Source organism: Silurus aristotelis, assembly GCF_946808225.1.
Source record: "Silurus aristotelis genome assembly, chromosome: 5".
In the NCBI taxonomy this organism is placed as follows: domain Eukaryota; kingdom Metazoa; phylum Chordata; class Actinopteri; order Siluriformes; family Siluridae; genus Silurus; species Silurus aristotelis.
This window is the reverse complement of record NC_139578.1, coordinates 32,918,226-32,930,725: the sequence shown is the minus strand read 5'-3', so window position 1 is coordinate 32,930,725 and position 12,500 is coordinate 32,918,226. Positions and strand designations below refer to the sequence as shown.

At 43.0% G+C, this 12,500-nt stretch overlaps 2 long non-coding RNA genes across 4 annotated transcripts in view; both read left to right on the top strand.

Annotated features, from left to right (window-relative positions):
* Nucleotides 1–12,500, top strand: part of LOC310725933 — a 77,599-nt gene that overhangs the window by 1,309 nt on the left and 63,790 nt on the right. The window lies entirely within an intron of this gene.
* Nucleotides 3,551–7,762, top strand: LOC310725951. 2 transcript variants are annotated; one of them, XR_014533588.1, is made up of 4 exons: nucleotides 3,551–3,604; nucleotides 6,912–6,973; nucleotides 7,067–7,237; nucleotides 7,631–7,762. It is a non-coding gene; the product is annotated as an uncharacterized lncRNA (long non-coding RNA). The 2 variants fall into 2 exon arrangements; XR_014533589.1 differs by lacking the exon at nucleotides 3,551–3,604 and having other exon boundaries at nucleotides 6,839–6,973.

The window sequence follows — 12,500 nt, the reverse complement described above, 5'->3', positions numbered from 1 at the left end:
CAGATTTCTGGCCTGTCGCTGAGAAACAAGGAGTTTGAGCTCCCTCCAAAGATTCTCTATTGGGTTTAGGTCTGGAGACTGGCTAGGCCACGCCAGAACCTTGATATGCTTCTTACAGAGCCACTCCTTGGTTATCCTGGCTGTGTGCTTCGGGTCATTGTCATGTTGGAAGACCCAGCCTCGACCCATCTTCAATACTCTAACTGAGGGAAGGAGGTTGTTCCCCAAAATCTCGCAATACATGGCCCCGGTCATCCTCTCCTTAATACAGTGCAGTCGCCCTGTCCCATGTGCTGAAAAACACCCCCAAAGCATGATGCTACCACCCCCATGCTTTAAAGTAGGAATGGTGTTCTTGGGATGGTACTCATCATTCTTCTTCCTCCAAACACGTTTAGTGGAATTATGACCCAAAAGTTCTATTTTGGTCTCATCTGACCACATGACTTTCTCCCATGAGTCCTCTGGATCATCCAAATTGTCATTGGCAAACTTAAGACGTGCCTGGACATGTGCTGGTTTAAGCAGGGAAACCTTCCGTGCCATGCATGATTTCAAACCATGACGTCTTAGTGTATTACCAACAGTAACCTTGGAAACGGTGGTCCCAGCTCTTTTCAGGTCATTGACCAGCTCCTCCCGTGTAGTTCTGGGCTGATTTCTCACCTTCCTTAGGATCATTGAGACCCCACGAGGTGAGATCTTGCATGGAGCCCCAGTCCGAGGGAGATTGACAGTCATGTTTAGCTTCTTCCATTTTCTAATGATTGCTCCAACAGTGGACCTTTTTTCACCAAGCTGCTTGGCAATTTCCCCGTAGCCCTTTCCAGCCTTGTGGAGGTGTACAATTTTGTCTCTAGTGTCTTTGGACAGCTCTTTGGTCTTGGCCATGTTAGTAGTTGGATTCTTACTGATTGTATGGGGTGGACAGGTGTCTTTATGCAGCTAACGACCTCAAACAGGTGCATCTAATTTAGGATAATAAATGTAGTGGAGGTGGACATTTTAAAGGCAGACTAACAGGTCTTTGAGGGTCAGAATTCTAGCTGATAGACAGGTGTTCAAATACTTATTTGCAGCTGTATCATACAAATTAAATAGACTAAAAATCATACATTGTGATTTCTGGATTTTTTTTTTTTAGATTATGTCTCTCACAGTGGACATGCACCTACGATTACAATTTCAGACCCCTCCATGATTTCTAAGTGGGAGAACTTGCAAAATAGCAGGGTGTTCAAATACTTATTTTCCTCACTGTAACTGTATATAATGGTGGAGGTTTGGAGTGTGTGTGTGTGAGATTTTCTGATTTTATTGCAGTTCTACACTGATGTACATCTTCTCTCTAATCTGCAGCTTTACCCTGAAGAAGGACAACAATCAGGTGTGTGTAGATCCTGAACTCGAGTGGGTGCAGAAACACATGAAAAGAATTGACCAGATCCTGTATAAAAAACTGATCCAATCGCAAATGAGTGTTTAAATCCATTTCATATTCATACAGAATTCACTTTTTCTGTAGTTCAGCAGGAAGAATCTTTTTTTTTACATTATATATTAAATCATAAATTGAGCCCAGGATCATTTATCTGAATTAAGCTTCAACTCTGCAGACATCCAGGGATATATATATATATATATATATATATATATATATATATATATATATATATATATATATATATATATATATATATATATAGTACATCTAGTAAATCTTCTCAATATTACTTCCTGCTATCATCTCTTCTTTTTCCTCTTTCTTTTTCTCCATTCTATAATTAATGTGAGTTTCTAATCAGGCACCAATACAGTAAAATACTGTGATTATATTCAACCAAAACCTGTAAAAGAATTAAAGTCAATAAATAATGACTGTATTATAAGATGTTATTGTGTATTGTTTATTTCTGTGTATTAATGTAGACACAGTAAAGGTTGTGTAATGACTTTCATTTACTCAGTTGGATAAATGAGAGATAAGTGACTCTGTATAAAGTGTCTTTTGAATACAATATATGTAAAGCACACATTATCTTTGATGTGAGAATCAGAGTTACAGTTAAAGGTGTTTTCAGGAAGTGTGTGGAATCATAATGTAGAGTTTATAAAACAGCCCCAGCCACATGTAGACAAAGTTGGAAAAATGGGCACAAATTATTTGGGATCTGAAATAATCGATACATTAGTGATCTGCATGAGTCATATTTACTGCCTCACTACAAACAGACTGAACTGACATCACCTAGAGTTTGTGTTTGCTTCTGAGCAGTAGCGCCCTCAAGTGGTGCTTCCTGCTATAAAAATTACCTCTGACACTGTGGACTTGAAATATACTGAACAAAATTATAAACGCAACACTTTAGTTTTTTCCCTCATTTTCCATCAGCTGAACTCAAAAACCGAAGACTTTTTCTATGTACACAAAAGGCCGATTTCTCTCAAATATTGTTCACAAATCTGCCTAAATCTGTGTTAGTGAGCACTTCTCCTTTGCCGAGATCATCCATCCACTGCACAATGTGGCAGATGCTGATTAGACAGCATGATTATTGCATAGGTGTGCCTCAGGCTGGCCACAATAAAAGGCCACCCTAAAATGTGCAGTTTTACTGTTTTGGGGTCCGTTGGGGTCCGAAAAACAGTCAGTATCTGGTGTGACCACCATTTGCCTCATGCATTTTGCCCTGTACCATGAAAACCCGGGATTTATCTGTGAAAGGAGACCACCTCTCCAAAGTGCCAGACTCCGTCGAATTTGAGCATTTGCCCACATAAGTCGGTTACGAAAAACTGCAGTTAGGTCGAGACCCGATGAGAAAGACGAGCATGCAGATGAGCTTCCCTGAGATGTTCTCTATCATTTTGAGCAGAAATTTATCGGTTATACACACAGAATGTTGCAGCAGCTGTCCAGGTGTCTGGTCTCAGACAATCTTGGAGGTGAAGATGCTGGATGTGGAGGTCCTGGGCTGGTGTGGTCACACGTGGTCTGCGGTTGTGAGGCCGGTTGGATGTACTGGTAAATTCTTTGTAACGCCTTTGGAGATGGCTTGTGGTAGAGAAATGAACATTCAATTCACAGGCAACAGCTCTGGTGGACGTTCCTGCAGTCAGCATGCCAATCGCATGCTCCCTCGAAACTTGCAACATCTGTGGCATTGTGCTGTGATAAAACTGCACATTTGGCTTTTGGCCTTTTATTGTGGCAGCCTAAAGCACACCTGTTCAATAATCATGCTGTCTAATCAGCATCAATGAACAATATTTGGGGAAATTGGCCCTTTGTGTACATGGAAAAAGATCTTTGAGTTCAGCTCATGAAAAATGAGGGCAAAAACAAAAGCATTGCGTTTATAATTTTGTTCAGTACACATTGTGGTCTGTACTGAGCCGTTACAATAAACACAATATGAGTCAAGGTGAATGCAATCAATGCTACATTCAAGGTGTTGTGGTGAAAACATGTGTGATTCGACGCCATTAAACGTGGTTTGAGATGCCGTGCCATCAGCATCTTGCAGAAGTTCGGCTTTAGAGGCTTCCTAGTCAGCCGTGTTTGGAAGGCAGCCTCACCGGACTTAAACTGGAGCACTGCTTGGTTGGTCACTTCACTGACCCTGAATTAGAAGTCTTTGTGATTGGCCACCACTCTTGAGGGATCTATGCAGGGAAGATAAACCTCAGGCATGATCTTGAGAAGGTCATCATGTCAGCCTCAGGCTGAAACTCATCATTAAAGGCTGTCATGGCAGCTTTTGGAAAAGCTCTGTGAAGGAGGCCACCATGTCATCCATAATCTGGGGATCCTTGTGGTAACCCACACTATTGACCCTATGATTCCTGTGGTGACCTGGAGCTTCCACTGGTAGGTCAAACACTGAACTGGTACAACAAGATCTTTATCGAGTGCTGTTTGTCAGGTTTGGAGTCCCACAGGCTTTCCATAGCTGTTATTGTCAATCCTTTTATAATTTATCATGTGTCTTTGGAATTTATCCCAGTAGAACCTCATCTAGGAAAAACAAGAAGAACATTAGTGAAGTGAAATCATGTTTTTTAGTTTAAGTAATAGACATATATTGTTCAACATGTGCAAAGAGGCAGAGTTCTCCTTGTGCAGTGTGTGTGTTATAGCTCATCTAAAGGCTCTTCCAGGATGCCACGAATTCTCTGGTGCCACAGTGTATTTAAGGACACCGCTAGCACACGCTTATGGTCAGAATATCTCTTCTGTTCTCCTTGGTTTTGCTGTGAGATATTCCTGCCCTAACTTTCTTGTTACTTTCTTGTTTTGGATCTCTTAATATTTTAGACTCTTGTCACTCAGCAGATGCCACAGACCTGTGATCTTGCATGATCTCTTTGACTTAGCTTCCTGTTTCCTGGGAGCTAATCTTGGCACTCACCACTAGGTCTGGCCTCTGCCCCTGCCCAAATCAATTCTCAGAGCCATCTGCCTCCTGATCCCCAAAATTTTTTCCCTGACACCCAGGCCTCTGCAACCCATTCCTCAAGCAATGTGAGCTCATGTTCTCTTGTTATCCACACCAATAAGATGAGTATTGAATATTTTTCCCTCTACCCCTTAGGCAAACCCCTCAGATTGGGAGTTCCAGACCACCCGTTGTTCCAACTACCCAGGGTATTGCAAAAAGTTCCAGTGCTGGTTCGGCCATCCAAGGTCATAATCTGGATCAGCAGCAAACCCTCTCCCCAGCCTCAGTATCATGTTTGGGCTGCCACCCAGCCTTAGTTTCCCACTGGAAGTGTTTTGCCCAGCCTCTTTTCTCTGCTGAGGGTGCTGCCCAGCTTCTTCACCTTTCTGAGGGTGCTGTTCAGACTCCAAAATTCCCATAAGATAGTAGCTTTGCATGCCGAGCCCTTTTGATGATGTCTCTTAACTCCCAAGCCCAGCTGACGATGTCTTTCCGCTCCCAAGGCCAGCTGACAACCTCGCTCTTCCGCTGATGTTTTCTGAGGGCGTTGCTGCGCTTCTAATTTCCACCTCCGAGCCTTGCAGAGGAAGTCACTCTGCTTCTTAGCCTTGCAGAGGGTATCGCTCTGTCTCTGATCTCCACAGAGGGCGTTACTCTAAACTCATATTTCCACAGAGGGTGTCTCTCTGCCTCTGAGCCTCAGAAAGTGTGTTGCTCCACCTCAGATCTCCACAGAGGGTGTCGCTCCTACTCTGTTGCGTGCTTTATAATGCTTTATAGCCATGCTTATAACAGTTTTCTGTCTTTTTTTGATGTTCTTTTTATATTTTGTGCTTTCTATTAAAGACTCTCTTGTTTTTGTCCTGCATTTGAGTCCTACCAGTCGAATCACAGACATTGCCTGTGTGGCATTCCGGCGTGTCCCACTTGTTCCCAAAAATCGAGAGATTTAGGACATGGAAGATTTTAACAATAAAATGTAAGAACCAGATTTAAAAATGTTACTAGTAGAAACCGACTATGCCACCCCGGGGGCTCAGTTACCGGGTATAACCCTTTATAAAGAAATGCACAAGGCACTCAGGTTTACACACACGCACACACACACACACACACACACACACACACACACACTAAACAATCACAAAAGTACAATAACAATTACCAAATGCAAAAGAAGTACAACAAGAATAATAAAAACAGTCAATTCCATTCAATACACCTCATCAAATAAGCACATGACCTCTTAATATTCCACTAACTGTTGGGTAGCATCCAGGTCTTCAAACTCCTCAGATAAAAAGATATGTATAGCAGCAGTTTCTCAGGCCACCTCTCAGCACACCGTCACAGTGTGGAGCACTGATACAGACACACTAACACATACATGTATATAACCAAAAGCACACAGTCCGCAAGGAGAGGAGGAAGACGTCTATAGAGATGGCAGGGAAAGGAGAAGTGTAGGATGGATGTGGTGAGAAAAGACATGCAGGTAGTTGGTGTGAAAGAGGCAGATGTAGAGGACAGGGTGGTATGGAGACGGATGATCCGCTGTGGCGACCCCTAATGGGGGCAGCCGAAAGAAGAAGAAGAAGAAGAAGACACAGTCCGCAAAAGGGCTAGCACTTAGCTTTGTGGCTAATCCAGTAAGCTGTTAGCTATAGCACGGTACGTCCCATGCTGATGCTTGGCACGTAGCATTACCGCGCTTTAGCGACCACAAAACAGCCAGGCAGCGAAGCAACCAAAAGGCTAGACAGAAACCAAACTACCCTTAAAACCCAATCCACACAATCAGGCTACCAAACAGGCATGACAACTTAGTCCTTACCACACGAACCTCTGCCAGCTGCGTCGAGTATCCGGTGACGTCACCAGTGTTCAGGAAACCACACTCCCACCAGACACCGACTGCTCCTTTTATGGACCCACTAATTTGATAAGCGAAACCTGGCCATCATTCCAATTACTCCGCCCAACCATGGGACTGTTCCCACTACCACACCTGCTTCAACTGACACATGACCATGCTCTGACTGACATTTAAAGAAATCACAAAACTAATGCTGTAAGCTACAAATTGCAAAATTATACGATTATATTAATTTAGATATTACTTTTAAATAAGAATAAATCAGCACTTATTATTGTAAGTTCAAAACTCTGATAGTACTAAATGTTTATTCAAGGTTCCTGCAAATTTACAGCTTGGATTTATATAATGTGTGTGGGTGCAAACTCTTTACTGCCCCTGTGGTGGTGGTCAGCATGTTCTGCTGCAGCTTGTTCTCTGCACCAGTGCACTAAAGCTGTGCGTGCTGTAGGTGAAAGCCACATATGAGTTTCCTGTCTGATAAAACTGTTTCTATACTCTTGACCACTTGTAACCAACAACAGGCAACAAAAGTCTTCCGTTCATTTACTCTGTCATTTTTCACAATCAAAATTTGTTATGTTCTCCAACAGTCATTTGGTTCTGCTGGTCCTACTGGTGATCACCTGCTTTCATTCCAAAACTGTGGCCAAAGGTAAGTTCTACACTTTTGTTTTTTAAAATTTTAACACATAGACTAAAGTGATTTTCATTTGAAACCAATTTTCTTAATTCTTTTCTATCACAGATGAACTCATGAATCAGTTTTGTTTAAACACTGATGAACCTGTACACATGGATTCCTCAGCAGTACAAGGTCACGGAATCTCCACAACTTTCTCTAATTTAGCTACGACAAATACAGCTAAACAGGATCACACAGAACAACCACACACCACACAATCACATGGACGTTCAGGTATGTAAAAAGTGACTACGATGAACATTTCCTGCCACCTTAATGCTTAAGAAAAGATAATTGAGCAGGTTCATGGGCAGGACAAAGGACCGGTCCATTAAGGGGGCTTTGGGTTAGTTGTGCAATGCTGAATTCTTCCGGAAGTAAGCAAGTTTTACACAATTTTTTAATTCCTATACACCTAAAAATCTCAGGCAGGTATTTATATATACATATACTTATTGGGTTCTGCTGGTTCTTCTGGTAATCACCTGCTTCCTTTCCTACACAGTAGTTAAAGGTACATTCTACAGATGCCACTTTCTTATTGTTTTGTTATACCATGCAGACTGAATTACTTTTCTTCTTTGTTTTTCATAAATTAACTAATGACCGATTTCTGTTTTGACACAGATACACCTGTTCACACGGATTCGTCAACAGTCAAATGTCAAAAAACCTCAACAACCTTCTTTAATTTAGCTTTAAAAAATCCAGCTCGACAGGATCACACACAACATCTACACCCTGTACAATCATATGGACGTTCAGGTATGTAATCTGTGATCACAATAAACTCATTCAGCTTACTGCTTTAGAACAGATGTTTGGGAAGGTTCATGGACAGATTGATATCGACAACCTTTAATTAACAGTCATTTCCAAATCATCTTTTTTTTTTTTTCAAGTCAAGAAGCTTTTATTGTCATTTTAACCATATATAGCTGATGCAGTACTCAGTGAAATGAAACAACGTTCCTCCAGAACCCAGATGCTACATACAACAACATAAAACAACAGTCACAGAAACAGGAACAGAAAAAACATAGGGCCAAAAACTAGTAGAAAGATCCTCGCCACATAAAGTACACGTGTGCAACCTGGTGTAAACAGTGCAAAAAGACAACACAAGACAGTGCAGGACAACACAGGACAGTGCAGGACAATACACAATACACAAAACACAAAATAGCTCCGCCAGTAAACTTGTTCTAACAAAATAATGTGCACAGTAGCAGAAAAGTGTAAAGAATATTGTGCAATTAAACATATAGCAGCAACAAAGATAAAGTGAACAGTGGCAAAAATATGTGGACAGAATATTGTGTGAAAGAACAAATAGCAGTAATCCTGGAAGATGTGCAAAGACGGCATGTCAACATTTTGTGGTAATGATTAGTGTGAGTGCTACTGAATGATGGGTGTGCGAAGTGTATGATGTGTGTTGAGTCCGGTTTGTGCAGTTTAGTCACACAGTTGTGTGTATGTGAGTGTGTGTGAGTGTGTGTGAGAGTTAAGTTCAGTTCTTTGTTGAGGAGCCTGATGGCTTGAGGAAAGAAACTGTTACACAGTCTGAATGTGACGGCCCGAATGCTTCGGAACCACTTCCCTGATGGTAGGAGAGTGAAAAGTGTGTGTGATGGGTGTGTGTGGTTTTCCACAATGCTGTTTGCTTTGCGGATGGTCGCTCTGTGTTCTCCTGAAGTCAACAACCATCTCTTTAGTTTTGTCCACATTCAGAGTCAGGTTGTTTGCTCCACACCAGGCTGTTAACCGTTGCACCTCCTCTCTGTATGCTGACTCGTCGTTCTTGCTGATGAGACCCACCACGGTCGTGTCATCGGCGAACTTGATGACACGATTCGAGCTGTGCATTGCTACACAGTCATGAGTCAGCAAAGTGAACAGCAGTGGACTGATAACACAGCCCTGAGGGGCTCCAGTGTTCAGTGTGGTGGTGCTGGAGATGCTGTTTCCGATCCGGACTGACTGAGGTCTCCCAGTCAGGAAGTCCAGGATCCAGTTACAGAGGGAGGTGTTCAGGCCCAGTATGCTCAGCTTCTCAATCAGGTGCTGAGGGACAATCGTGTTAAATGTTGAATTGAAGTCTATAAACAGCATTCTTACATAAGAGTCCTTGTTGTCTAGGTGGTTGGGGGCCAGATGAAGGGTTGTGGACATAGCATAGTCTGTGGAGTGGTTTGGACGATACGCGAACTGCATGGGGTCCAGGGCGGTGGAAGCTGGGTCTTGATGTGCCTCATGACGAGCCTCTCGAAGCACTTGGGTGTGAGTGCAACGGGACGATAGTCATTGAGGCAGGAGACAGTAGACTTCTTCGGCACGGGAATGATGGTCGTTGTCTTGAGGCACGTAGGAACAGTGGCGCTGCTCAGGGAGATGTTGAAGATGTCAGTGAAGACATCTGCTAGCTGCTGTGCACATTCCCTAAGCACTCTGCCAGGAATGTTGTCTGGTCCAGCAGACTTCCGTGGGTTAACTCTGCATAGAGTTTTCCTCACTTCAGCTGTGGTTAGACAGAGCATCTGGTTACTGGGAGGAGGAATGGTCTTCCTCGACACCATGTTGTTCTGAACCTCGAACCGGGCGTAGAAGTCATTCAGCGTATCTGGGAGGGAGGCATCACGGTCATTAACAGGTGTTGTTATCTTGTAATTCGTGATCGCCTGGATATCCTGACACATGCGCCGGGTGTCTCCGCTGTCCTGGAAGTGGCCATGGATTCTCTTGGCGTGTGCGCGCTTCGCCTCTCTGATGGCACGGGACAGTTTGGCCCTTGCTGTTTTTAAGGCCGCCTTGTCCCCTGATCTGAAGGCGGAGTCTCATGTTTTTAGCAGCGCACGCACCTTGGAGGTCATCCACGGCTTCTGGTTGGAGCGTGTAGTGATGGTCTTGGAGATGGTCACGTCATCAATGCACTTGCCGATGTAGCTGGTCACTGTTGACGTGTACTCCTCCAAGTTGACGAAATCGCCATTAGTTGCAGCTCCCCTGAACATGTCCGGAAGGTTGATCTGAGCAAAAATCATTTCAAGAAGTGGATGAAGTCTGCAAATTCAACTACATGTGCTAGTTTTGTGGCTGCTCGGGAAATAGTCGGCCACGGGAAGCCGTTCACAGATGGAGAATATATAAAAGAATCTTTCATTAAGATTTCAGAACATCTATTCGCGGACTTTAAAAACAAGAGTGAAATTGTGCAGAAAATCAGGGATATGCCCCTCTCTGCAAAGACTGTCAAAGACAGAACCATAAAAATGGCAGAAGACGTCACCAGACAGCAAATTAAAGACATCAATTTAGCTGTGGCCTACTCAATTGCCTGTGATGAGTCTAAAGATCTGCTGCACTGACTCGGGAGTGCAGTTTGCTTCTGATCGTCATCACTGCACCCCGCAGCATTGTATATCTGCTTCAAATGGAAATTTGGTGCAACCCAGATGAGGATGGGTTCCCTCTTGAGTCTGGTTCCTCTCAAGGTTTCTTCCTTATGCCATCTCGGGGAGTTTTTCCTTGCCACAGTTGCTCATCAGGGACAAACATACTTACAAAGAACATATTTACGTTTAATCACCACATTATCTGTGTAAAGCTGCTTTGAGACAATGTTCATTGTTAAAAGCGCTATACAAATAAACATGAATTGAATTGAATTGAATTAAAGACAAAGGTGATATTGAACAAATAGCACTGTTCTGCCGGTATGTAAACTCTGCTGGGCCACAGGAAGAACTGATTGAGTTGATACCACTAAAAGGAAACATGGGGGGAAGACATCTGTGAGGCTGTCTTGAACTCTTTAAGAGCCAAAGAAATAAACACCACTCACCTGGTGTCAGTGGCTACTGATGGGGCACCAAGTATGACAGGAGCACATAAAGGCTTTGCGGCTTTACTGCAGAAGTCGCTGGACAGAAAGCTGCTGACTTTTCACTGCATCCTGCACCAAGAGGCACTGTGTGCGCAAACATTTCCTCCGGAATGCACAGAAGTAATGAATGTTGTCATTCAGATTGTCAATAAAATAATGGCAAAAGGTTTAAATCACCGTCAGTTCCATTTGTTACTGGACGAGCTGGAAAGCGCATATACCGATCTCCTGCTGCACAACAGAGTCTGGTGGCTGTCCAGAGGGGAGGTGCTGAAACGCTTTGCTGCGTGTCTGGAAGAAGTGAAAACTTTCCTGGCGAGCAGAGGGCTCACTTTTCCTGAGCTGGAACAGCCAGAGTCGCTGGAAAAGCTACACTTTATGGTAGACTTGACAGCGCACCTGAACACGCTGAACACAGTGCTTCAGGGGAAAGGACGCACAGCCCTGCACATGTTGGAGGCGGTTTTGGCATTCAAGCGCAAGTTGAAAGTGCTTGCTTCAGATGTACAGAAAGGTTCTCTGTCTCACTTCCCCAATTTGAGAGAGTTCAAACAAGCTCACAACATAAATTCGGAGTATTTACATTCTGCAATCATCACAATGCAAACATCGTTTGGGAACTGATTCTGTGAGTTCAGAGAAGAAAAAAACACATTATCCTTCCCTGTTGCTCCCCTAAGCATCGATCCATCCCTACTGAACACGACTGCATTTGCAGGTGTGAGTCAACCTGATCTTGGGATGAAACTGGCCGACATAGCCGACAAAGACATATGGGCATCCAAGTTTAAACGCTTGACAGCAGACCTTGAAGATGTTGCCCGTCAGAAGGCCGGTCTTGCTCACAATCACAAATGGAGTGATATTGAAAACCTTCCCAAACCGGACAAACTTGTGTTCGAAACATGGAATGCTATCCCCGACATTTATGTGAACATGAAAAAGTATGCGCTTGGAGTCCTGTCGATCATTGGATCCACATATGTATGTGAGCAGGTGTTCTCCAACATGAACTTTATAAAAAACAAACATCGCGCACGCCTCACAGATGACAGCTTACGATCCTGTGTAAAGATGAAGGTGACATCATACAGCCCTGACGTGCAGACGCTGGGCGCTGAGGTTCAGGAACAGAAATCACATTAACCAAGTATGATACATATTTTAATTGTCTATTATTTTGCATATATTCATATTTTTTAATTGTTCGGTGAAATAGTCCTTTTATTATTCAGGTTGACAGCTGACTGCTTGCGCCAGTAAAAGGATGACGGCACACAGAAGAGGATGGCATTTTTGGTTTGCTGCCGGTGGATAATTTATGTTCGGCATTCTTTTCATAAATACAAGAAGGACTCAAACAGACATTGAGTATTTTACTTGAAAGTAATCTTGAACCAATGTCTTTTTTAAAGGAGTTAAAAAAAATTTTGTTGCATGCAGAATTTCATTCTCTCTGCAGTTCATTGATTTCATAAATGCAACACATTATGGTTTGATTATACATAGCATAAAGGCAAAAAAAAAAAACGTTACATGTAGTGTTATTTCAATTTAAATGTCAAAAGGGTTTTGTGGCTCCCAGTGTTTTCTTTTCTGTGGGAAACAGGT